The sequence below is a fragment of the Rhinolophus ferrumequinum genome, chromosome 14, assembly GCF_004115265.2.
Source record: "Rhinolophus ferrumequinum isolate MPI-CBG mRhiFer1 chromosome 14, mRhiFer1_v1.p, whole genome shotgun sequence".
Lineage (NCBI taxonomy): Eukaryota > Metazoa > Chordata > Mammalia > Chiroptera > Rhinolophidae > Rhinolophus > Rhinolophus ferrumequinum.
The window spans coordinates 51,446,231-51,472,805 of NC_046297.1; positions in this window are offsets into that span (position 1 = coordinate 51,446,231).

Consider the following 26,575-nt stretch of genomic DNA (forward strand, 5'->3'; position numbering starts at 1 on the left):
AATTGTCCTTCTTTGTGGGTTTTTTTTTTCAAAGAGCATTTTTTCCCCAAACCTCTTTGAAGTTTACTGACATCTATATAGATGAGATAAGACTCCTGAAAGCACCCAATTTACAAAATCGAACCTTACACTTCTCTGTATAAGGACAATTTTAACAGTATTTCTACAATGAATTCCTAAAAAAAAATGGAGGTTTGAATTGTGTTTGTTCAAATAAAGCGGGAAACAAATCACATTATGATTGTGTTTATAACTCTATAGGAACTACAATGTGTTGTAAATATTTATAGAACTAGGAACTGGGTTATAACTTTACCAAGTAATAGGCGAATAGAAAGTAGTTATTTCAGGACAATTAAACATTTCAATTGTTAATTTTTTTTAAATAGGGAGAGCTAATGAATTCATATAAACATAAAGTTACTGTTAAATACATTTGAATTACACAAACTAAGCACTAATTTACACATGCATTTCTAAATATTTCTTCTATATCCAATATCCAACATTTTTCCATTTTGAATACAAGGCCTTACTGTTTAAACAAATTGAAACAGAAGGCTGTGCAAAATTTCTGAATATAGTATGTCCTTAAAATGCTTGTTTGATGTATTAGAGCGTTTTCTGTCTTGTGAGCAGTGACCCACTAATGAGTTTAGAAATCAATTTAGTGGATCATTATTAGAAGTTTAAAATGAAATAGAAGAGAAGGAAATAAGATGTAATAAAATAAAATATACCCAAGTAGTATGTAAGTGATTGTGAAAATTTTGTACTTAAATTCTATATTAAAATGTAAAAGATATCTCTTAAGTGTTGCTCCTTTGATTTCAATATATAAGTATTATGTAAAAGATATATTTAAATTAATTTCACCCACTATGAGCCTAGATAAATATAAGCAAAAATTAATTACCACTTTAGATCTTGAGTAAGGTATTTACGAGATCACTGGCAGTATAAAACTCACCCTCTGTTATTAAGGAACACTATAAATAAATGCTCCTAGTCTAATAACTACATTTATTCATTTCTTAAATCATTCATTTATATTAACTCATCATCTATAACCTACTGATACTAATTGTGTAACCTTCTCTACATATGCAGTCTTTCATAGTCTACATATGAAGTACTGTATATTCATAGACAAAAGTGAACCCTATATGTACTTTATTGTGTACACCTATGCTAAAATTTCCCCTTATGTACACATTGCATACAAAATAGAATATTTGTATAATAAATATTTATGTTTATGAAATAATTAAACTTATTATTTCTTCATCCACTATGGGGATACAATGATGAATAAGCTATAATCTTTGCTCTCTACGGGTTTACCACAGACTAAATCACTTGTGTTCTTAAGTCCCTAAAATACAAAGCATAATGAAATAAATCTTCTAATGAAAGCTCATAAGAACACCATGCAAATATAGAAAAGGAATCAATTAATGCTAAATATCAGAGATCCATGATCATTGTGTCATTAACTTGGTTCACTAGCAAACTGAATTAAACCACTTACAGCAACCTAATGAACCTAAATACATCAAGAACATTTCCTTGATTAAGAACTATTTAATAACTTTGGTGCTATTTGGAAACCTCCATTTAGCTAATACTAATAAGGGCATCATTTTAATTATGATAATGGCAATTATCATATTATGGTAATGACACTAGCATGTAGTAAATAAATTCAAACAATGGATTAGGATACAAGCTATGCTAATACTTTTATCTCTATGTCCTTGGGCAAATAAACTCTTTACCCTAATTTCCTCATGTGTAAATAGGACTATCATTAGTAATTTTTGTTTTATTTTGTATTTATGTCTTCTAAGGAAAGCCTTTCACATTTTAAAATTTTTAAATTTTAGTTCTATATTAACATTTATGATACTTAAATGTTTAATTATTTGTAATGTCTTTGTTTTAAATTTTAAATTGGAATTGCAGATTTGGTGTTTTCCAATGGCTGCTTTGTATTCCAAACACCTATAGAATCCAATAAATTTCAGGCAATTCTTTGATAATATACTGAATTATATTTTTGAATAAAATTCTGTTCCGTCTACATATTCCTACTTTGATAATTTTAACTTTAAAAGAGTTGCTAAATTAGTAAATTCCTCTTGTCATTTATATATAGTTTTCTGAATATTATTATATGTTTTATTTTTCTATATTATGTATCAATATTATTTGTCAAGTTTATCCAAAATAGGCTGCTGACATTTACAACCATAATTTTAGTTTTATAAACTAGTCGAGAAATAATTAAGATTGGAAAAACACTTAGTCTTCGTATCCATGAAAAACAAAATAACATTTATTATGTCCTTCTCATTTTATATGTTTCTTATTATTTTATACATTTGTTTTTTCCTTAGAATTTTATTATTTGTGTTAGTATCGAAACTTGCATATTTTATTATTTTCTAGTTTCTGAATATATATGTGTGTATATATGTATAATATATAGTAATAGTATATTATTATATACTCATATTATACATGTAATATATATATATATATATATATATATATACACACATATGTATAGTATAATATATGTAGTAATGGGTCATCTATTGTATTAAAGCTTTTTCTTAGGCACAGATCTGTTACTTTGGGTATTCTCACTGTGTCTTCAAATTTGCAAATAATACATTTCAAATCATGCATACAATGTCAAATTATACCAACGATCTTTTAAGAAAGAGCAAGTGCCTTCGCTGTTCTACACCAGCAATCCAGTTTCGCTCCTCCTAAGAATATGCAATTATATATTCTATTTATATTTTTAGTTCTGATTATGATTTCCTTTATCTCTTTAAATTAAATGTCACACAGCATCCATTTATTTTTCACTTCTAAAATTCTAGTAGTTTCATCAATGTTTCTCTTTCCTTTTTGTTAATTCTATAGTTCTAAATAGCTATTGATACTTTTTATTTCTATTTTCTTCACTATAGAGAGAACTTTCAGATTTTCTATCTTATTATATAAAACTATTAGAGCCACTTGACACCAGTTAATTCCATCTCTTTTCTATCCCTCCTACATTTGCTACCTTTACAAATTGTCAGGTTTAATATAAGTAAAGCAATTGACTTATTTCCTTAGTCTAAAGGAGGCAACTAAAAAATGTAGAGTGAAAGTGTGTACATTATATGACTATAAATAATTTTGCATACCCAGGCAGATTTTAGGAGGAAAAAAAGTACCATCATTTAGATTCCAGATGTGCCCCAGGGAGATGAGCTTGATTGACCCTAAATTCATGGAATATAACTTTCTCTTTCCTGCTGAGCTGTTCTTCTCTTTAGACTTGGCATTCAGAATTTTAAATTTAATAGTATTGTTTAAAAAGTTTTAAGTCTTTATTGTTTAAAAAGTTTTAAGTGGGAAAATGACTCTGCAGACTTAAGTCATTTTCCCACTCAGAAACCATTCCTTTTATTGTTAGTTTATTTCTATCCTTTTTGCCCTTTATCTTTTTCTGGAACTTTTATTATATGTTTTTTAGATACCCGGGGTTGAGTTTATTAGCATTTTGCTTTGTATTTTGAGATATTTTTTCCTTTTGATTTTTTGGTCAAATAATTTAGATCCCAGCAATGACTTAGGATATGACATACTTTGTTCTTTAAAAATATTGTGTTTTGGTCCAGAGAACTCTTTATTGTGGTAACATAATTATTCTTAAAGTCATAATTATTTTGTTGATATTATTTTAATTGTAGGCCTTATTATATCACAATTATTAAATTTATAAAATGGATATTTGTCATAATTCTAATTATTCAGTGTGACATGGATCATCTATCTCAATTATTATGTTAATGTTTTTCCTGTTCTTTCTGAATATTTATTTTCTTATATGAAATTTGAATGAAATTTTTTAACTCCAGGTTTGGAAATGATATTTTACAGGGATGGAATGGAATTAACAATCAGAATTAACGTCTTTTTGAAACTGATAATTCCTATCTAACTGTAAAGGATGTTTTAATCTCCTTTGTATCTGTAAAGATTGGTTCTAAGTTTCTTCCAGTAGGTTTTTTTTCACATTTCTTGTTAGGTTTATTTCTTAGCACTCTATCTGTTGTTACTATCACAAATAGAAATTTATCATTAAATATTCTGATTCTGGTTTGTGTTCATGTCAGTAATTGCTTTTCAAATTTGCTTTTTAGTCTGCTACAGTATTCACTAGATAATTTAGTATTGATTCTCTTGAATATTCTAAACAACTATCAAGATATATAAATAGAAATAATTTTACTTCTACTTTTCAAGTTATTATGCCTGTCATAGTTTTTTCATATAACATTTTCTTTTTGGAGGTTCTCAGTCCTCACTCTATGAGTCTACTAAAAGTTTTGTCACGTAAGGCTTTTAATTGCTGTAAGTCTCCATTTGCCTAATGATAAGGATTTGAGTTAATGCCATGAAAATTTCTCTTTTAATTCCAGATGTTTAGTTTTATAGAATTTTTGAGTCTGAGATGGGGCTTTAAAAATCACCTTTTAGCTCATTCTTTTTAAATGCATTCTTCTGGAAATAATTACAGAATTAATATCACCAGTGAACTCTAACAAGATTGATTTTGATTCCTGCCTTTTGCTGCCCTCCTGGTATCAGATCCCAAGTCTAGCGACAATCTCTGAAACATCAAAGTCTTCTGAGTACCAAACTCATTTCTTCATACCAATTCTGAAACAGTCATAACCATTGTCTGAAAATGATTTGGCTCAAATTTTGATGGGTGGTGCAGTTGGTTGCGCAAATATGCATACCATGTAGATTCTAAAGTATCTCAGGTAGTTTTCTTACATATAATACTATGAATGAATTTCAGTCTACAACTATGAGTGTTTAAAAAATACTGTTTATTTTTATACATTCTAAAGGTACTATAATGGAATGTTTAACCTGAGTTTTTTCTAATCATTTACTCTCTTAATTCTACTCCACAGAGTTCTCTCCTATTTCCAGAATTTTTCACAGAAAATACAAAGAATGAGAGAAAAAGATTAATATTAACATAGTATCTATAGTCACAGAACTGTTTTTCTAGTTTTATTAATCATATGCATATTTGCTAATCATCACTTTAATTTGGGAGTGAGATCCAGTATTTTGTCTTATGAAGTTAGGAAAAAAAAAAATCCTCCTTTTGATGGTACCTATTTGCAAATATTTATACAAATGTGTTACAAAATTAAGTCCTAGTAATATATTTATGTTCACAAATGAGTATCAGTGATGGTGGATTAAGTGTCTGTTAATGGAGTTTTAATAAACAAATGTTCAGAGTGCAGTGCTATAGGGATCACACCATGAATGTGACGGGCTGCCTCATGTTGGGTCCTAAACTTCAAAACCCTGAATCTTTAAAAATGTAGTTTTGGGGTAATGTTAAAAGAAATGCATGTTGCATAATTCTTAAAAAAATATTTCATGACATTTTCTAAAACTGCATCACAGGGCTTTAGAGCCCAACTGTTGTTTTATTGAAGAAAAGTGATTAACTTAGAAGTGGTTTCTCCATAGCTTCAGTCTCCATATTTTCTTGATAGTGAATGTGGCATATGAGTGTTACAGGAACTCTGCAGGGAGTCAAATAGCCACAGCAGGAAGTCTTCACTATTAAAAACAACTGTTCCAGTAAAAGAAAATTACAAGGGCCTGTTAATATTTAGTTATTGCAATGAAGATCTAGTCTAAAAACAATTACCTGTGCCTGTAATTTCTCAACCTAGGTACTGCATAAATGGAAAAAAAGCTGCAGGTAAACAGGCATTCATTTTCTAAATAAAAACATCATTATTCAGTATTTTGGTTCATCGTTACTTGGCAATGTGAGAAATATAATTGCTCTCTAAGTCTTTAATGGAATTATTAAATATTGAATCAGAATAAATTATCAGTTTATTTTTTTCTTGAGAATAACGTTGAGTATCTATAGCTACTCTGATAGCAGTCGATATAATATTGATCACTACAGGTAAGGTTACTATTCTCATAATAGTATGGCAAGACATCAAGAAGCAAGACATCAAATTAGTGAATGGAACAATCATAAACTCATATTGTGACCTAATTAATACCATGTTTAAAAATTTAAAAACATTAAAAATATAAATCAAACCTATTTAAAAATATTTAGAATGTTTTGTATAACAAAAGTGTTTAAGCAATATTATATAATATATAAATAGCATAGGACATATCATTAGGTTTGATTTATGTAATAATATATTATTTTTATTTGCAGAAAGAAAAAAAATAACAACAGTATAACAAAGTAGAAAAACAAGTGTTAGGATGGAAATAAATATAAACAATGCCTACCACAGGGAAAAGGTGAATAACACTAACTCCTAATGACCAAATAGAAATTATTCACAATTTGATAGGAAAAAGTCAAACAAATTACGTGTATGTAACCATCTAGATAATCTCAGTGTTCTGTGCCACTTCCTAATTAATAAGCACCCTCTCCCCAAAGACAACCATTCTTAATTTTCTCACCATAGATTACATCTGTCCATTAATGAAAGTCATATAAGTGGAATGATACAGTCATGAACTCTTTTGTTTTTCACTTCTTTCATTCAGTGTAATATTCTAAATTCTAACCATGTTGATATGCATGTCAGTAGTTCGTTCTTTTAATGTATTGCTCTGTACCAATCTATTGTATGATATGTCATAATTTATTTATTGAGGGACATTCAGTATGTTTTGAATTTTATGCTATTATGATTAAAGCTCCTGTGAACATTCTTGTTTAAATCATTTTGTTGACACGTGTATTCAGTTATCTTGAGTATACACATAGGCAGAGTTTCGGGGCGATGGGATAAGTATAAGTTTGAAGTGCTTAAAACTGCCTAAAGGTTTACAAAATGGTTGTACCCCATTTTGTATTGAGTTATTTTAACTGCATTGTAATTTTCTCTATGTCAGTTATTTTCTCGATGTCATTTAATTTGGTCTTTGATATGTATTGATGTACCATCTTTCTATTTTTTCCTACTTACCAAACTTGGTTTTATTTCTCTGTTCCACATTATTTTTATTGTTTATTTTATTTTATTCCATGATTTTATAAATTGGCTCTTTATTCCACTTTATTCCCATAATTGGCTTGTTACCTAAATTTTCTTTTAATTGCTTTTTTTTTTTGCAGTTCTATGGATATTAAAATGTTCATTATTAGGAATTAGAATTATTATGTTCCTACTCCACACTATGCTTCACAACACTTAACAAATGTAACATGTTACAAGGCTATAATTTCGCTTTCTCTGCTATCATTTGGCATTATTAACTTAGATTTTATTTTTATACTTATAAATCACACACTATAATGATAAAATTTTTCCTTAAACAGCTATTGACATTTCAGAAAATTCAATCTTTTATATTTACCCATATATTTATAGTTTTCAGTGCTTTTCATTATTTTTTATAGGGCCTATTTTCTCAGAAAACATGTTCATTAGTGTTCAGTTTTTATTTACCTGAAAAAGGTTTTATTTCCTTATCATTTTTGGAGGATATAAAAAGCTGGGTATAAGATCTTGGGTTGATATTTTTTTCTTCCTTCCCTTTTTCTTCCTTCCTTTCTCTCTCTCTCTTTCTCTCTTTCTCTCTTTCTCTCTCTCTCTCTCTCTCTCTCTCTCTCTCTCTCATTAAAGTTTATTGGGGTGACACTTGTTAGCAAAGTTACATAGATTTCTCTTTCTCTCTCTCCTCATTTGTTTTTGTTTCACACCATTTGATTGATTTGATTTGGCAAGTACTATTCTCAAGAAATAAAAGCAATTCAATTGTTCTGTGACTGAAATGTAATAAATAGTGTCAACTCATTAGTAAATTAATAATTCTGTGAAGAAAAACAAAATATCTGTCTTGACATTAGATGTTTATAATTTATTTGCAGTGAGGTAAAGAGCTTTCCCAACTTTTATGTAAAACATGCTTCTCTATTGCTTAATGTTTTCTCATACCTATCCCAAAGAAGGTAGTCAATAAATGTGAATTTCTTTCCCCCTAGCCATCAACCATGCTATAGGACTTTGCTCTACATGAAATGCCCTCCTAGCCTATTACCACCAAATTTATTGTTGGTAGTCTTCAGGATTCCACTTAAGTCTTATTTCCTCCCCAAGAAAAAAATTTAGACTAATCCTCATTTAGGTTGATCTTTATAATCATACCTTTCCTTTTTACTTCATTCCTTCCTTTGTATACTTAATCTATAGGAGCTTCAATTTCTTTTTATTCAAATGAATAATCTGTCTCCATATGGTATCTTCCCTCACTAAAATCTGAGGACTCTATTCTCCAATAGTAAGAACTTATATTGTGAATACCTCCTGGTTGAAATTGGTGTCATCTTGTTAGCTATGAGTTGTTTGGTGAGTGATAGGGCAGTGCTAATGAGGTTAGGTTAAAATTTGTTCCAGCCCTTGTCAGTTGCTGTTTGCCATAGACACAGTCTACACCAACACCAGCAAAATCAATGACAGGGTCGGGGAACATATATATGTATATATGTATGTATATATATATATACACACACATATATAATTATATTTTTTAATAAAGAAAATGTGGGAGATGCAGAGAACTTACCAATAAAACAAATAATACAAATGGGAAAAAAAAATAAAGATATAGAGTGTAAATTCTTAGTTCATGCATAAGATTGTTTATAGTTTCTTGTGCTTTTGATCAGTTTTGCTCATCTTTCATTATCACTCTGGCCACTCCTTTCTAAGATAAAGTTGTTTAGAATAGAAATCATATTTTTTCTTTCCTTTTTAATATGCATACATTTTATTCAGTTGAACAGTCTTAAATATTTCGTTTAAAATCTTCAGGGGAATATAAAAATACAATGACCTTTTCAGAGTTAAAGGAAAATTTATGTAGATGTATTCCACTACTACTTTTGGGGAAAAATACAAGCAAAATGAGCTGTTTATATTCATAATTTGATATTTACAAAATAATTCACTTGTCCCTTTTTAAGAGGATCTTGGGAAAAGCTCTTGGATATTCTAATATCAGGAGTGGGAAAGGGTGAAAAAGACATTTTCTTGAGGAGTCAAACTGAGGAGTCCAAAGAGGTAGTTCTGTATTGAGAATCTTCAATCACCTATGAGTGTATTGAAGTTCAAGGATTCCAACAGGATTATTCTAGTAAATTTGTATATATTTATTTGTTAGATTGCATCAGCCACCATTTTTTATTCCATATCCTTGATAAAACCAACTATAGTTGGAACTATAGTGGCATAATAACAGCATTCTGCTCTCCTTGATGTTTCCCCAGAATGAATATGTAAGTAAATAGTATATTGCTGAGTATGAAGAAAAGAAATACTACATAACCCTTTTTAGATGCTATTTTTTTAATAAAACTTAAAACAATAAATTTTACAAACCTTAAGTGCACGGTTGGAAAATATTTGTGTATGCATATAGTATACAGGTGCAGTAAGACACATAGGTATAAAGAGATAGAAAGTTTCTAGCACCAGAAGGCTCCTAAACAGTGAACCTCACAATGGTAATCGTTCTTTTGACTTCCACAACAGGTTACTTTAGCCTGTATTGGAACTTAATGTGATTGAAATTACAAATTCTTTTGTGAATAATTTCCCTAAAAGTTATGTCTATGAGATTTTACCAAGGTACACATTAGAAGTTCATTTTTTCCCCATTTTTCTGTAATAGTCCAGTGTTACAATATACAGTATATTAACCTCTCCTATTATTGAGGGTCAGTTGTTTTCAAATTGTGTCTATTACAAATAAAGTCATTGTAAATATACGTGAATGCTTTTTTGTTGGACAAATGTACTTATTTCTGATTCAAATAGGGAAATGCCGAGTCACTGCATATACACATACTTAGCTTTAAAAAGATCAATCAATATTCCAAAGCAATTCGATTTCTAATAGTACCATAAGAGAATTCCAGTTGCTGCAAATCATCACCAGTTTTGGATTTTTTAATATTAGTCATTCTGGTGGGTGCTTTTTGCTCACTGGATTTTAATTTGTTGTTCTCGGAAGGTTTTTTTTTTTCTTTTTTCTTTTTGTAGTGTATGTAATGTACAATTGAATTTTGTATATTGACTTTAGTTCTATCAACCTTGATAAATTCACTTATTAGTTCTAATAATTTGTAAAGCTTTGTTATTTTCTAGCTATACAATCATTGTCTCCAAATAACGAATGTTTTATTAGTTCTCTACCTATTTATTATTATTCCACCTATTCGTCTTTCTTATGCTGTTCTTCTTTCTTGAATCAGCCAGGTGTTACACAAATACATGTTAAATGTAAAGATAGTGGATTTTATTTCTGTTCCTGACTCAGTGTTTTTAGGGTTTCTTGTAGTCTCACCAAGTGTATTATACAGTTTCGGAAACAGCCAGTGACTACAGAAGAATTTGAAGGCAGTTATGCAGCTTACCTTGCTGTGATTTATTCCTGTCTAGGAGTTTGGTCTTCAAGTTGACATCACTTTGTTTGTGTTAAACTCCAACCTTTGTTTCTATTACATACCTTTTGGACCTCAATTTTCAAATCTGAAAAATGAGATTAATAACAGTACCTACTTCACAGGTCTATTGTTTGGACTAAATGTGCAAATATATATGAAGTACTTAGAAAAGTGCCAAGCACATAGAAAATGCCATTCTATAATTATAAATAAGATATGAAAAAATGGAGAGGATTATAACAATGATTGAAAATGTTAATATATATATATATATATATCTTCACTCTGTATAGAATAATGATAGCGCTTTTTAAAATAATTTTACATTCAAGTTCAGAGAGAGTATGAGTGTGAAATAATTTTTGTTTATTCGCACATATATATCTTTTCATCTTCTATCTGACTGTCTTCATTAGAGCCACAGGTAACTCTTTGGTAAGGCTTTACTATTAATAATTGAAGATGCCACATCCTAAGGAATATTTGCAGTTATTTGGGGAAAACTTTAACAGAGAAGAATATATATCTCTATTAGTGAGATTTTGATAGACATTCCGTGGATTATTGTGGAATGGCAAGAAGATGTGCCTGTGATGTCTGAATAACATTATTTTTAAAAGAGTAGAAGTAGTGCCATTTGTGACAACCTGGATGGATCTTGAGATTATTATGGTAAGTGAAATAAGTCAGACAGAAAAAGTCAAGAACGATGTGATTTCACTGTTATTAGTATATAAAACTGAAAACAGCAAAGTAACAAGACAAACAAATGAAGACAGAAAGACTCATAGACACAGACAATAGTTTAGTGGTTACCAGACAGTAAGGTGGGGGGGTTGGTAGATGAGGATAAAAGGAATCAAATATGTGGTGATGGAAGGAGAACTAACACTGGGTGGTGAACACACAAGATGATATATAGATGATGTATTACAAAATTGTACGCTTGAAACCTATGTAACTTTACTAACAATTCTCACGCTAATAAACTTGAATTTAAAAAAGGAGTAAAGGAAGAGAAAAAGAAAAAAGATAAATGATTATTGTGTGTTTTGTGCACTTAGCACTGGGTTAGAATCATGATGTATTTAATCCATTGTTTTGCCAACTCCTGAGATTGATATACAGCTTTACGGGAGTTGGCAGTGAGGATTTGGTTGGATAGTTAAGGGTTTCTAATGAAACCAATTTATCAGAATTATTTTATATAATCAAGTTTGAAATTATACATTTGGAATATTACAAAAGTCACAGTATAGCATAACAAATTACATTTTTACTTACCCCCCCAAAAAAGTGACATATCAAAGATTCATTGTAAGTTAAACATAAAAGAAGTCAGCAAACATAAATCATTATGGAAACAATTTCCTACAATTGAGGCAACGTTGAAACCCTCCCTATAAACTGATAAGAAAAACAATAAAGGAACAAAGAACATAAGTAGACAAGTTATGAAGTATGAAATAAACACTACTAATAAATATGTAACAACTATGTCCCACCTAACCAGGAATCAAAGTAAAGCTTGACCTTTACTTTGATTGACTTCTATACTGAGGTCATAGAAATTCTTCTTTTTACCTATCAAATTATTAGGCCATGTTTAAGGTAATATTGAATTCTGGTAAATATGCTGAGAGTGTGGCACCTTCATGATGACTGATGAGAACATAAATTGTCATAAAATCCATCTTGGAATCAACTCGAAAATATGAATCAAAAAGTGAAATTTATTCATATCATGTAAACTAGAGATTAAATTTTGAGGACTTCATATCTAAGAAAATGATCAGAAGTATGGACAAAGATTTATGTAAAAATATTTATGTAATAAGATTATGTAATAAGATTTCATAGTGGTATTATTCATAATGTTGAAAAATGAGAGTAAATTAAATGGGTAAACAAGAGAGGAATTATTTACAAAATTACATACCCACAAATTACAACATTATACAAAGTAATGTACATCTGTTGTTTTTATTTCATAAGCATTACACCCCCAATTTTATTCTTGTGAATATATCTTTACTTATATCTTATATCTGAGAACTCACCTCATCCAAGAGATACTCATATCTACTAAAATGTCTCTCTTTTCAAACACAGAGCTGTGTAGAGCAATGGGAAAGGACTCAGTGTGGGCCAATAGGGTCCCTTATGTATCTTGAACTGGCACCAGTGGTAGGCAAAAGAGGACAAAGGAAACCACTTTCTTGGGAATAGATAAATTGTGTAAATAAAGAGTCCATTGCATTTTGGACCACTATCTCTACCCTGGACCAACTACATAACATAATGTTGCGGGCCTAAGGGCAAGATGAAAATGAAGGGCTTGTTCAAATCTCAAGACAGCAACAGGAGATTGATTATTAAACCAAACACAGGGCTCTTCTGAGCACAGAGCCTTGTGCAGCTGCATAGGTTTCATGCCCATGATGCTGACCCTGTTTCTTCCAGTTGAAGGTAGATTCTGTAATGGGAAAGAATATAACCAACCTACAGAGAGAAAGAGAGATTCTTGGTGGTTCAGAGCCCCTGACTATGGATGGCCTAATTACAGAGTCCTACGTTTGCAAATTAACTGAGCAAACACATTTCTTTTCTTCTTCTTCTTTTTTTTTTTTTACCTAAGATATTTCTGTTCATTGTAATCTAAATAATCTGAATATCACTTGCTATCATGTTTAGGAAGAGGTTACAATAATCTGGGGAATTACTCATTATTTAATCTTCAATTTAAAAAAGTGTGAGTTAATATAGTCATTCAACAAATATTATCAAATGTTTTTTGTGTCCAGTTCTGTTCTAGGTATTGATATAAAACAAACAAAAAAACAAAATTCCAGCACTTCTAGGGAAAGTTAGTATGAAAAAGTGAGTATATAGTATGTTAGGTGATGATTAAAAAATAAAAGGAAATAAAACATCATTGAAGCACTGATTTTTTTTTTGGTAAATACTTAAAAGATGTGGGCAAATGAACTACACCCGTATCAGGGGGAGAATGTTTCAGGAAGAAATAGGTGCCTGTCCACTTCCTGAATTAGAATCATGTCCCGCCTACTCTATGATAACAATAAGAATATCAGTATAGCTCTACAGGAACAGAGGGCGAGGGAGAGGGCTGGGAAATGGAGATGTGATGGTGCTGGCGGAGAGGGAGAGAGGGAGAGAGAAATGAATTACACTATATGAGATGGGAAGTAATAGGAGCGTTAGCATTTTGAGTGAGGGAGCTACATATCTATTAATTTTGATAGGATCACTCTTACTGTTGTTTGAAAAAACACTGAAAAACAATAAAGATAGAATATAGGAGATTACAATGGAGATGGTAGAGTAATGACCAGATTCTGGATATATTTTCAAGTTAGAGAAAGCAAAGGAGCAAAGAAGAAAACATAATTTTGGCCTATTGTAGTACAAGCTAAAATATAAATATATAATAAGAAGTATGTACTAGGCACAGTGTCAAGAATTTCATGCACTTTGTCATTTTTATTCTTTCAGTTTACTCAAGAAGTATTTAATGAGTTGGTTAAGTGAAAAAAATAACACATACAAGCATAAATCAATGACCGTATTAAAGAAACTGCAAGTAGTTTAATATGACTAATATAACTACAATGCTTAAGATTGGAGTTGTGAGGTAGTCACTAGAGTGTGACAGTATTTGCATCTTATACAAAGGAGTGCATATTTTAATTAAGGGAGATATAAAAAGCAAAAAGAGAGAATGTTTTAGGAGGCAGGTGCTCAAATACTGACAACTGTGTAACATTATCAAGTTACTCAAAGTATGAAGAAAATTAAACTAAAAATTCCATGGAGAGTCAACCTATAATTTAGCATTTAAAACTACCTCAGTAAGATCCCAATTCTGTCACTTTTAACTATGTAACTTTCAGAATATATTTACATCTAACAATGGTAAGCGGAATAGATGTCATCTTCAAAATTCAAATATATAATTTAGAGAGATGGAAGATGGAGAGAATATATTGTATGGCATGGCAACCTATCAACTTTGTTAAATCTCATATTGATTCAGGCATGATTTTGTAGCCTAGCTTCACTTTTTTTTTCTTTTTATTTCGCATAGCTATAAACTGATTATGGAAAACTTTAAGGCTCAATTTCTTCATCTGTAAATTAAAAATTAAAATCATACTTTTCGCATAGCATTGTTTTCATGAAATTTTGACAAAAAATGTATATAAAATACTTTTTGTTGTTACTGACACATAAATGTCAATAGATATTATTCATTATATCACTAATATTATCCTCACCAATCACTTAGAATCTCCCAGTCTCTGAAATCTCTACTTTATAAATGTCTTTTCTAATTTTCAAAGCAGGCTTGTAGGACATGTGGCTTATCATTATTTTACAAATGAAACTAAAATAAAGAAATAACTTGCAAGTAGTCTAGTAATTAGAAAGTGGTTGTACCAGATTTTGAATTAATTTATAAATTACGCCCTTTCAAAATGTTTTCTGCTATATTAGAATATATCCAAAGATTAGCTAAGACAGTCCTAATTAAGAACAAAGAAAGTTTCAATAACCACCCCCCCAAGGTTCAGTTAAACTCTTCAGATTTTGCTTAGTGATTATTAATTCAGAAATACATTCACTATGTCCATTATTTGCGGGATAGAATTGAGTTAAATATTACGTATGTTAGGTACTAATTTCTATAGTAGAATAAATCTTGTATAGATGCACTATAATAAACATTTTCTTTCAGCTACTACAAATTATTGGGTTTATTTTTTGTGTAAAATACAGAGGGTGCCAAAAAATATGTATACACATTTTAAGAAAGGAAAACTGTATTAAAGTTGTAAAACTCAATATATACCAATAACAAAAGATGAATACTAGTCATGTTTGACTTCTGCAATTACAAGAGGTGCTCAAAGTGGTAACCATCAGTGTCCAGGCACTTCTGATTATGGCGAACTACTGCTTGAGCAACATTGAACAAAGTACCCACTTGTATACATTTTTTTGGCACCCCTGGTATATAAGCAAATTACAATTTTCACACTCAAGCTGTGCATACTAGATCACAATTAGCCAATTTAACAAAGTTAGCTTTGGGACTCAGACTAATGCATTGTCTGTTTATAATGTAGCAGCAGGAATAATAATTTTGAACCCCCCATAAAATCAATGCTTTCAATAAGTATAAAACTAAAGTAAAATAAAAAAGAGCTCATTAAAAAGTTCTATTTGGACAGCACAATACCGTTTATTTTTCCAGTAAAATATCCTTTAGGACTGAGTAATGAACTCCACACCTGATTTTTTTTTATTTTGAGAATTATCATTTAATAAACTGCAAAATGGCAACCATAATAATATACTTCACAGAAAGCACCTTGCCTTACCAAATCTTACTGTGACTTTTATTTTTAATAAAAGAAATGTTCCCCAAGTTTTAAAATCTAAGGCAAGCCTTTATTCAATTAAAAAATAACTCAGTCTATTCTGAATATACATACAAATTTTCCATTATTGTTAAACAACCCTAGTCCAAAGGATTTTGTAAACTAGAACATGGCAGCGTCACAGCTCTCATAATTTTATGTCCATATGAAATTTTCTCACCATGTCCTATCATTTCCTCACAATGTTTATCTAGTGTGTTCTCTTTTCCATTCTCACTGAAACCACTTAATTTATTTCATATGAAGGCTATTTGCAGCCTCCATCCTGCTATGGATCTCCCCCCACACCCCACCTCCATCTCTTCTATATATCACTGCCAGTGTAAGCTTCCTGAATTAAATGTCTGTCATATAATTCTCAATTTAAAACTGATACGCTACCTAAAAGATGAAGCTGGCATTTCTGAACCTAGCATTAAAACCAAAATACCCTTTATCCTGATGATATTCTCCTTACTTTGAATTTATTTTAGAAATCTCATATTGAAAACAACTAACTTACTGATGGTTTCCTTAGAGAATTTCTTATTCTCAATCTCCATACATGTTCTCATTTTCTTTTTACCATTTATAAAGAATAAGACGAAAAAACGGTGTGTTTACCACGTTCTTCCTATCACCTAACATTATGTCAGGCACAAGATAAGTCTTCAACATATTCCTAGAATAGAAGAAAGAATAGGACTAACTACTCTTTCTCTTATTTGTCTTGGCGATGCTCTACCTTCTGTCTCCGTTCCCATTATTCCCTTTAGCTCTACAAGTGTGAGCATTGTCCTTCTGAGAACCATTAAAATCTAACACAGTAAGAAATAACAAATTCTTGAAGGCAAAGAGCTAACAAGGCAGTGAAAAATTATGGGCTCAAAAATGAAGAACACAAGAAAAACCTGCAAATATTAACTCAACTTGTGGGGCCACTTTTTCCCCAAAAGAAGGCAGAGGGATTGAGAAACTAGACAAAACTTTTGGTCCATTGGATGGACCAAAAGGACACAATTAGAATCAGCTGCCTACCATTTTTATAAAGACTGTCTCCTAAACCCAACTTCACTCAGTCTCCTTTGAATGTTCTTCCTGACTGGGCTGCAACCTCAGTAAATAACAGAAAATAATAGAAAATGAATCAAAAGTTATGAATAGGTAATTCAAGGAAGACAACATAAGTTAATTTGAAATGTATTTTATCAAATGCTCAAAATCATGAGAAACAAGCGAATTATAAATTCAAAGACAAATGTAGTAACAATTCATATGTATATGATTATCAACCATTTTAAAGTCTGACAATATGAAGTATTGGTGAATATGTACAGCAAGAAAGCTGTTTGTGGATTGATGGTGGGAAAAGTTGGTAAAAGCATTTTGGAGATTGTTTTTATCAATATCTAGTAAATATAAATGCATGAAAAATACACTTTCCAACAATTTCACTGAAAAGCATAAACACTTGATAATCTTTCATACACATGTATCAGGAGACATGGATACATTTACTTCTCATAGGAAATAGTTAAAATCTACCTTAATGCCTATAAATAGGATTGTGGATAAATAAAATTTAATACTACATTAAGTTAATGCTAATCATTCACAACATAATAGTTATCTTGAAGTAAAACAAACTAAGTCAAAACTCAAGCACGTAAAACAGCAGTTATTTATTGTATGAGGTAACAATTGTGGCATAAAAGAATATCCCAAAACTTAGTGACTGATAACCATAAGTTATGAATCTGTGGGTCAGTGATTTAAGCTGTTCTCATTGGGTGGTTCTGGCCTCATCTGGCCTTTCCCATGAGTCTGAAGTTGAATGAATACCAGATAGATGGAATTGATGGTCTTGGTTGGGTTTTATCACATCTCTAAGGCCTCAGCTGGAAAGAGTACACTAACTGAATTCAGAACCACATATTGCCATTTGTGACAACATGAATGGATCTTGAGATTATCAGGCTAACCAAAATATGTCAGAAAAAGTCAAAAACCATATGACTACACTCATGTGGGATATAAAACTGAAAGCAACAAACAAACTAGGCAAACAAAAATTCATAGATGCAGACAATAGTTTAGTGGTTACTAGAGGGTAAGGGGGAAGGGATGGTAAAAAAGGGTAAAGGGGGTCAAATATATGGTGACAGAAGGAGAATAGACTCTGGGTGGTGAACACGCAATGAAATGTATAGATGATGTATTATTGAAATGTACACTTGAAACCTATATAATTTTACTAAACAATGTCACCCCAATAAATTTAATTAAAAAACAAAGAAACAAAACAACAACGAAAACAACCCCATGGTTTTTTGTTCTCCAGTAGGCTAGCCTTTGTTTATCATATAATGTGGCAGGATTCCAAGAGAATGAACAGCACTAGAAGTGGCTGGGCTAAAAATAGGCACAAGTTACTACCACCATATACTTTGCTCAAAGCAAGTGCTTAAGGAGTGGTGAGACAGACAACTTTTCTTAATGAAATAAATAGCAAACACGTTGCAAAGAGTTGAAGAGCAGGGAATTGGATAATTTAATTTTTCTAAATATTCTAAATTTTTTGTTATACCTTATGCATTTGTGAGTGGTCTTGTTGTCAGCTGATGTAGGTTGGGCTTAGGTGATTTTGGGTCTTCTTGCTCATACATGTGAGAATTAGCTAACAGCTCTCCTATATGTATTTGTATCCTCCTCTTGAGACCAGTAGGCTATCTCATGCATATCCTTTCTTTCCCTCCCTCCCCTTCTTCCTTCTTTTCTTCCCTTCCTTCCTTCTTTCTTTCCTTCTTTCCTTCCTTCCTTCCTTCCTTCCTTCCTTCCTTCCTTCCTTCCTTCCTTCCTTCCTTCCTTCCTTCCTCTCTCTCTCCTTTCATTCTTCTTTCTCCTTTTTTATAATTTTATAAATTGAAGTATTTTTAGAGCAATTTAAAATTCATACAAAATTGAGGGGAAGTTACAGAGATTTCCCATATATCCTGCTGCATAGGGTCCTGCAGATGTGTCCTGCATAGGACACATGCATAGTTCCCCCCATTATCAATGTCCCCTACCAGAGTAGTACATTTGTTACAATTGATAAAACTACATTGACACATCCAAAAGTCCATAGTTTATATATCACAGTTCACTCTTTGTTGGTATATTCTATGAATTTGGACAAATATGTAATAACATGTATCCATTTGAATTACATCATGCAAAGTATTTTCACTGCTCTCAGAATCCTCTGTGTTCTGCCTATTCTTCTCTTCCCAGCTCAGACATATCTTTTTCATGGTGATAATAAAGCCCAAGTAAACATGTGCAAAGTGTCTAGAGGGCCTTGGATGGTAGTGGAGAAATTGCGGCACACTCTTTCACAGTGACTTCCATCTTTATCTTCCCCAGTCCCTAGATTCATGAATCAATACACCGCTTGAGCCTTGATACCTGACTCTCCTCCACTCTAACACCAAATCTGTGCTAAAGACAGTGGAACGATATCTTACAGTCAGCTATCTATACTATCTCCATTTCTATTTCACATAGAAGATGTGAAACATAAACAATTAACTTACTTGTGAATCTCTTAACTGACATGTAGCCCTGATCTCCAATTAGATTCCTGGAGGAAGATTATGTAATACGTCTTCTTTTAATATAACATAAATAAATGTTTTTACCAAGCATAAAAAATACTTTAAAAATGAAATTACTGATAGCTTTTTTTTTTGAGATGTCAGATTAGGGGCTGATAATTGAGTTTATGAGAAGTTTTATAAATCTGGTCTTAGATTTTTTAGATGGAAAAACATATTTTAATGTTTTCTTTGGTCATATTTGATATATTGAAACTTCCTTTTTGCTTTGCTTTGTAACAGAGGAGCATAACTTTTTGGAAAATTTGGAAGATTTAACTTACATTCCATTGCTAAGTATAGGTATGTAAAAATATTCTGTTTGTTTATGTGGATCTCTGTATGGTCAATTGGGATGCAGAAAAAGCAAAACTACTTTATTTCATTCACTGTAATTCACTCAGTCATATTTTCGAACAATAGAATTACTCCAATTCAGTTTTGTTACAATTTCTTAAGAAAGAGAATTGTTTCTGAGTCCCTGATCTCCTCTTTTAGACTCTTTCCTCCCAAGAAAGTGATTATATCTACTAAGACAATAACAGGTGATGTTTTCTTATCATGTGTTCATTTATTTGTTTTACCTGGTGTGTGTTTTTAAGATAAGTGGGATAAAGGATGAATATTAGATTCAGCAATAGAAGGTGTTGGGGGAAGTAGCCACTTGCCTAAATGTGATTGAGGACAAGTAATTATAAGGTATTTTATTCTGTTTTGAGGTACTTTGTTTTCAAAGTTGTGAAAATGATAGAATGGATAATATAGTAGCCAAGAAGTCAAGAACCTTAATTCTTCTAAGAATGTAGCCATTGGCATGATGCGTCAACTTACACAAACAAATTAACCTTTATCTACCCAAGTTTCTCCATCTGTGAAATGAAGACTAAAATATTTGTCACTAAGGTCACCAAAAAGTTTCACAGATTAATGAGATAATATTCTCAGGATCTTTTGAGACCTGAAATTATTCAGAAGGGAAAAATAAAACAAAACAAAAACCCTAAAGCAGCAGAAAAAATTTAAGGACATACTTTTTCAGCAAATATATATATTTTTTATATATATATATAACTGAAGAAATTTGTTTTACAAATCCTAAATATTATAAATTATGAAATATATTACTACATGTGTCTATTATAAATATTTATTTCAAATGTAGCAATATAAATATGAAAAAAGTTAATAAAAACATTACTTACCAAGTTATATCCAATGACGTTTTTGAAAAGCTTTGACAATTCGTGACTAATTTTAAGCATAGGTGTGAGATTCATTGATATGCTTTGTATTAAGTATCTTTGTATTAGCACATAGTACAAACTCAGTAAGTCAATAATTCTACCTTTATTACTACTTTTCACTATATACATATATAATATGTACATATGCATATATAATATACATATACATGTATACATGTACATATACATACATATGTGTGTATAGGTATGTATGTGTGCATATATAGATAGATGAGATAGAGATAGAGATAGATAGAGATAGAGATAGAGATAGAGATATATATACTGGGAGTGCCAAAAAAATGTATACACATTTTAAGAGATGTTAACACCTCTTTGGTCAACGTTACTCAAGCAGTAGTTCTCCGAAATCAGAATTGTCTGGACGCTCATGGTAACCACTTTGAGCACCTCTTGTAATTGCAGAAGTCAAACATGACTTGTATTCATCTTTTAATATTGGTATACATTATTAGTTTTTTTCCTTTCTTAAAATATTTATACACTTTTTCAAAACCCTCTGTGTGTGAGTGTGTGTGTGTGTGTGTGAGTGTGTGTGTGTATAAAACTAAGGTTTCTGTAGAAATTTTTTTGAAATAATTTTTTGTATGATATAATCATCAATTAGTTAGGTCTTCCATATCACTTTCAGCAATTTAATAAAATTTTGCCATGCACTTGCTGTTTAAATTCAAAAGTAGCTTAAATTTTTTTCAGTGGAACTGACTCCATAGGATTAGAAATAAGTAACATTTACTTTATCGTCATTATTACATCGACAACTTTTGTGGATGGTCCAATAAGTTATCTGTGATAAATAGAGCCTTACCTAAATGCCTAATGAAGACACATATTTCTCTACTTTCAAGAACATATAAAATAAATCCCAAAGGTGTTGTTGCATCAGAAGTATGCATTTTTTTTTGGCCTAGAAAATTATGAATTAGTTCTTATTTAGGTCCTTACATATGTGATTCATAATAACAGGGCAAGCATAGCTTCATCATACATTCTGATATCTGCCCTTACAGTGAATCAGATGATCATCCTTTTTCTTAAACTTGACGCATTTCGTTTATTCTCCCAGGGCTTATAATTTTGCGAAGGCAGGCATTTTTCTCCTAAAATTTATTTTGTTTATATGATTTTTCAGTGTGGTAACACTAGAGTAATTTGGACAGCTTCCTCTCTGATTAATACACCATTGTAAACAAAATACTATTTAAAACAAAATATTTAAGCAAATATGTACCTTTTTGAAGTCTAGTTTATTGGCCGTGTTAGTTCTCCTACAATCTGATGGGGTGACTGACATTGGTTAGTACAATTATATAGGTTTCAAGTGTACATTTCTATAAAACATCATCTATACATTGCATTGTGTGTTCACCACCCAAAGTCAGTTCTTCTTCCATCACCATATATTTGACCCCCTTTTCCCTCTTCTACCACCCCCTCCCACCTTACCCTCTGGTAACCACCGAACTGTTGACTGGGTCTATGAGTTTTTGTTTGTTTGTTTGCCTTGTTTGTTTGTTGCTTTCAATTTTATATCCCACATATGAATGTAGTCATACGGTTCTCAATTTTTTCTGTCTGACTTATTTTGCTTAACATGATAAGTTCAAGATCCATCCATGTTGTTGCAAATGTTAGTATTTCATCTTTTCTTATGGCCGAGTCCCATTCTATTGTGTATATGTACCACATCTTCATTATTCAATCATGTACCGAAGGATATTTTGGTTGTTTTTCTGTCTTGACCGCCACGATAATTTTTTACAAACGTTTTTATGACTCTGTGAAGTTACTGGAAATGTAGCAAACTAAACCTCATTGTTTTATATATTTGAATAGTTAGGCTCAATATATGACCAATTGTTTGGCCAATATCTGAGCATGTGAACTGAATTATATACCTTAGCAAATGTAAAACTAATTATATGCTATGAAACTTTAATGAATTCTAGCTTAATTAAAATCCTTAATGTTAAATATGCTATGACTATGGTCCATTACCTAGGAAAATTGAAGAGGTAAATACTAAATATAGAAATAAAATAACTCCATATAGCATATTATAAATTTAAAGATAAGGAAACACGTGAGATAACTATTTTATTCTTAGAGTTTCTAATATTTCCCCTTGAAATTTGATAAAGTCAAAAAGGCCCTTTATTGTTGAGTCAAAAAAACTATAATGCTGAATTTAGTCGTTTTTCTTTTTCACTATTGGAATCTTTCATCATAAAGAGTGCTTCAACACTCAAACATATACCTCAACAATGGCTATATAACATGAGATCTAAACACTACCTCATCACATCTATATAATACTTATGTCAACATATATATATTATTGTTTATTATATATGTATTATTGTTTATTATATATATATTCTAGACATATTATTGAACATATCAAAACAGAGCACGTTCATTTCTCTACTTTAAATACTTTTGATTCGTGTATTTAATTCAAATTATTGATCCAGTAGTATTTTTTGAAGCTGAGAGAGTGAGATGGAAATACTCGATTTTCCGTGATGGGATAACTTCCATGATCATAAACACATGTAACATTTAATAAAACTCTACTAAAAAAATAAAATCTAAGTATAATTTCATACTTATTTTTAAAGTAATTGACTATATAATTTAAAAAAGGAATTTAAAATATTGGACTATAATTCAGAAGAATGAAGTTGAAAATAACTTTATTAACCATCATGGAGTGCTTTAATATTAAAAAGCTGCTTGATTAACATTAATATTTGTCTTTCTTTATATGCTGTAAACTCTTCTAATATGATTAAACATATCCATAATAATAACAGACAAATAAAATAGACTAATAATAGTAGCTAGCCTCTGACAATAATAGAATTACTAAGAAAAGTGGTAATCTAAGGAGACATTACTAATGTGATCTGAGTGGATTTCTTTCTTTTTCTTTTGTTGCATTCATTGATTGTTTTTTTCTTTATTCAAGGGAGTATAATAGATGCCACTAAAAATATCAGTTATAACTCAGAGTGTTAACACTTACTTTGTAATTCAATGTTCAGTCTGTTTAAGCAGATAATGTTTCATAGAAATAGCTATTCATTAATTTTTTAACTTGTCAACAGAATTCTATCCATTTGAGGCTCATGGAATATGTTTACAAATGATGAAGTATTGATCTTCCCTCTACTTATTGCATTAGCTTTCTTAGTTGATAAATGGTTTAGCTGCTGTGAGATTATTCAAAGACTTTGACACTGTTTATTACATACTTACATTAGTTTATTCATGTAGAGGTTTCAGTATAATCTTAATATTCTGGAAAATTAAAGGACGCTTAAGAGTAACTGAACATCATATAGAACTGAAATACAATGGAAAAAATTATTAATGACGAATGTGAAAAGAACTGGGGAAAACCTCTAGTTATGATAGTAAATGCACAAATGAACATCATTTAAAATTATATGTGTGAGGTTTTTATTTGGTATGTGTATCTGTCTAAGAGTTTTTAAGAACATACTTTGTCAGCATCATTACCTAATGCCTAGATCCTTATGTAATAATGAGAATAATATTTAGGAGTCAAACACAACTTCAGATCTAATGTATTCCATTCAAATAATGGTCTTTCTTTCCTTCTCCCAATCAGTTTCTTCTTTCTGCTTGCCTTTCAGAGAAGATCCACAAAGGCAAATCCCGCTTGCTGCTGTACTGCATTTTTGTGTTACATACTACTTGAGGTCAGCACAGCAAAAAAAACAAACAAATAAACAAAACAAAAACAAAGTATACACAAAATGTACATAAATGTACTATTACTCATATTAATATCCTTGTCTTTCTTATTTCACAACAAAACTGAATAACTTGGCACATTACATCTTCAAATTCAGACCCCATGGATAATTTTTGCTTCATCCCAGATCTCCCATTCCTGTAACTATTAAGAGAGGTGTAAAACTACACTGGGTGTTAAGTGATATAGGGACAATTTTTAAAACTTCCATACTGTGTTTTTTGTTATATAGTGTGGTTGCACCATTTTTTAAAACTATAATCAAAGTAAAACAAGATGCTTAAAGTAACAATATAAACAAATACATAAAAATTGATTCCCCAGAATAATGGTGCATTTGATTATTTCAGTCTCTTCTCAATATATCTTTCGACACTACCAAGAACACAGCAATGACAAAATACACCGAGAACATATACTGAGGCCATTATTTAAGGTGTAAATACAAAGACCTTCACTTTTCCCTCGATGTAATAATATGATGAGCACCTGATGTCATGAGGAATCGCATTGTGCATTATATCCTTATAATATACTGTTAAGATGATTTGAGTTTATTATCCTCTTAGAATATCATTTTCTCATCTGATTACAAAAAAGAATAACATAATTTATATCATCTTTATCCAGTATAGTTCTTGAAATTTTCAATTACAGAAGGATTTTCTGATTTCATTAAATAGATGTTAAAGAGTTATTTATTTTTATTGGTGATTTTGTACTAACTTAGAAAAATCAAAATGCATATTCTGCCTATTTATAAATCCAATACTGTAACAAGCATTCATTTGAAATTTCATCGCTCCAATCATAGAATTTGACTATGCTCTATTTGCCATTCTCTTACATATTATATACATGACAAGATAACATGGGGATTCATCCTAATGATCTTATGACTTTATATTATTAAATAGTATAGAAATTTATAATTATATCTAGAAAATATACTCAGACAGGTGACTTCATAATATGTTGGAAAATAACTGCTTCTGGTAGTGAATATGTTTGTTCAATTCAGAGATTCATCATTTTGACATGGTTTGAATCATTTAACTTTTCTTAATCTCAGATTCTTTGTATAAAGTTGAGATAATGTCACCCTAATACTTTGGATGTAATTGTTGTAAGACAAATATAGCATATGGCATAGTAGCACAGAGAGCATATTGATTATTTATAGCCTCCTACTTAGTGGAGAAATTTATTTTAAAACCATGTAAGTAATTATCAATTTTAACATATGACATATTCAAAATATATTAAAACATAATAATTTCCCAATGAACATTATACTTTGTTTTGATTTTATTATAATCTGCAATTAGATAACCAAATTTAGATAGCCAGTCTCTTGTGTAGTATGGTATAGCATAGTCTTATAATACAGATTTTGTTATTTCCTTATTTTTTCCATAATGAAATACTTTCTACTAAATTTCTATATTACATTCTTATATTTTCCAGCAAATATATATAACCATAAAAATGTCTATTTTCTTTCCTTTTACTCTTCTGGTATAGTTTTCTGCATTAAAGGTATGACTTCAATTCTATTTTTTATATGATAAGAAGTAATTTTTTTCATGCCTCATTTTTGCATTTTATTAAAATTAATATCTGAATGTACATTAATTATTCCATACCTGCTTTCCTATTACCATGAAACTTATAAAGCTTCCCTTTTATTATTTTATTTCAAAGTCATTCTTATCATACACAGTATCAGTTGCTGTAGTTTTAGTCAAGTGTTTACTCCTGTAATTCATCACTTTGCAGAAAATGACATTGGGCATGTTGAATATGTCATAACAGGCCTTCCAAATAAGGTGCACTCCTACCTCTCTAGGCATTAGTTATTTATAAGATTTATAGTAAGTAGTGTAAGTAATTTAAATACATAT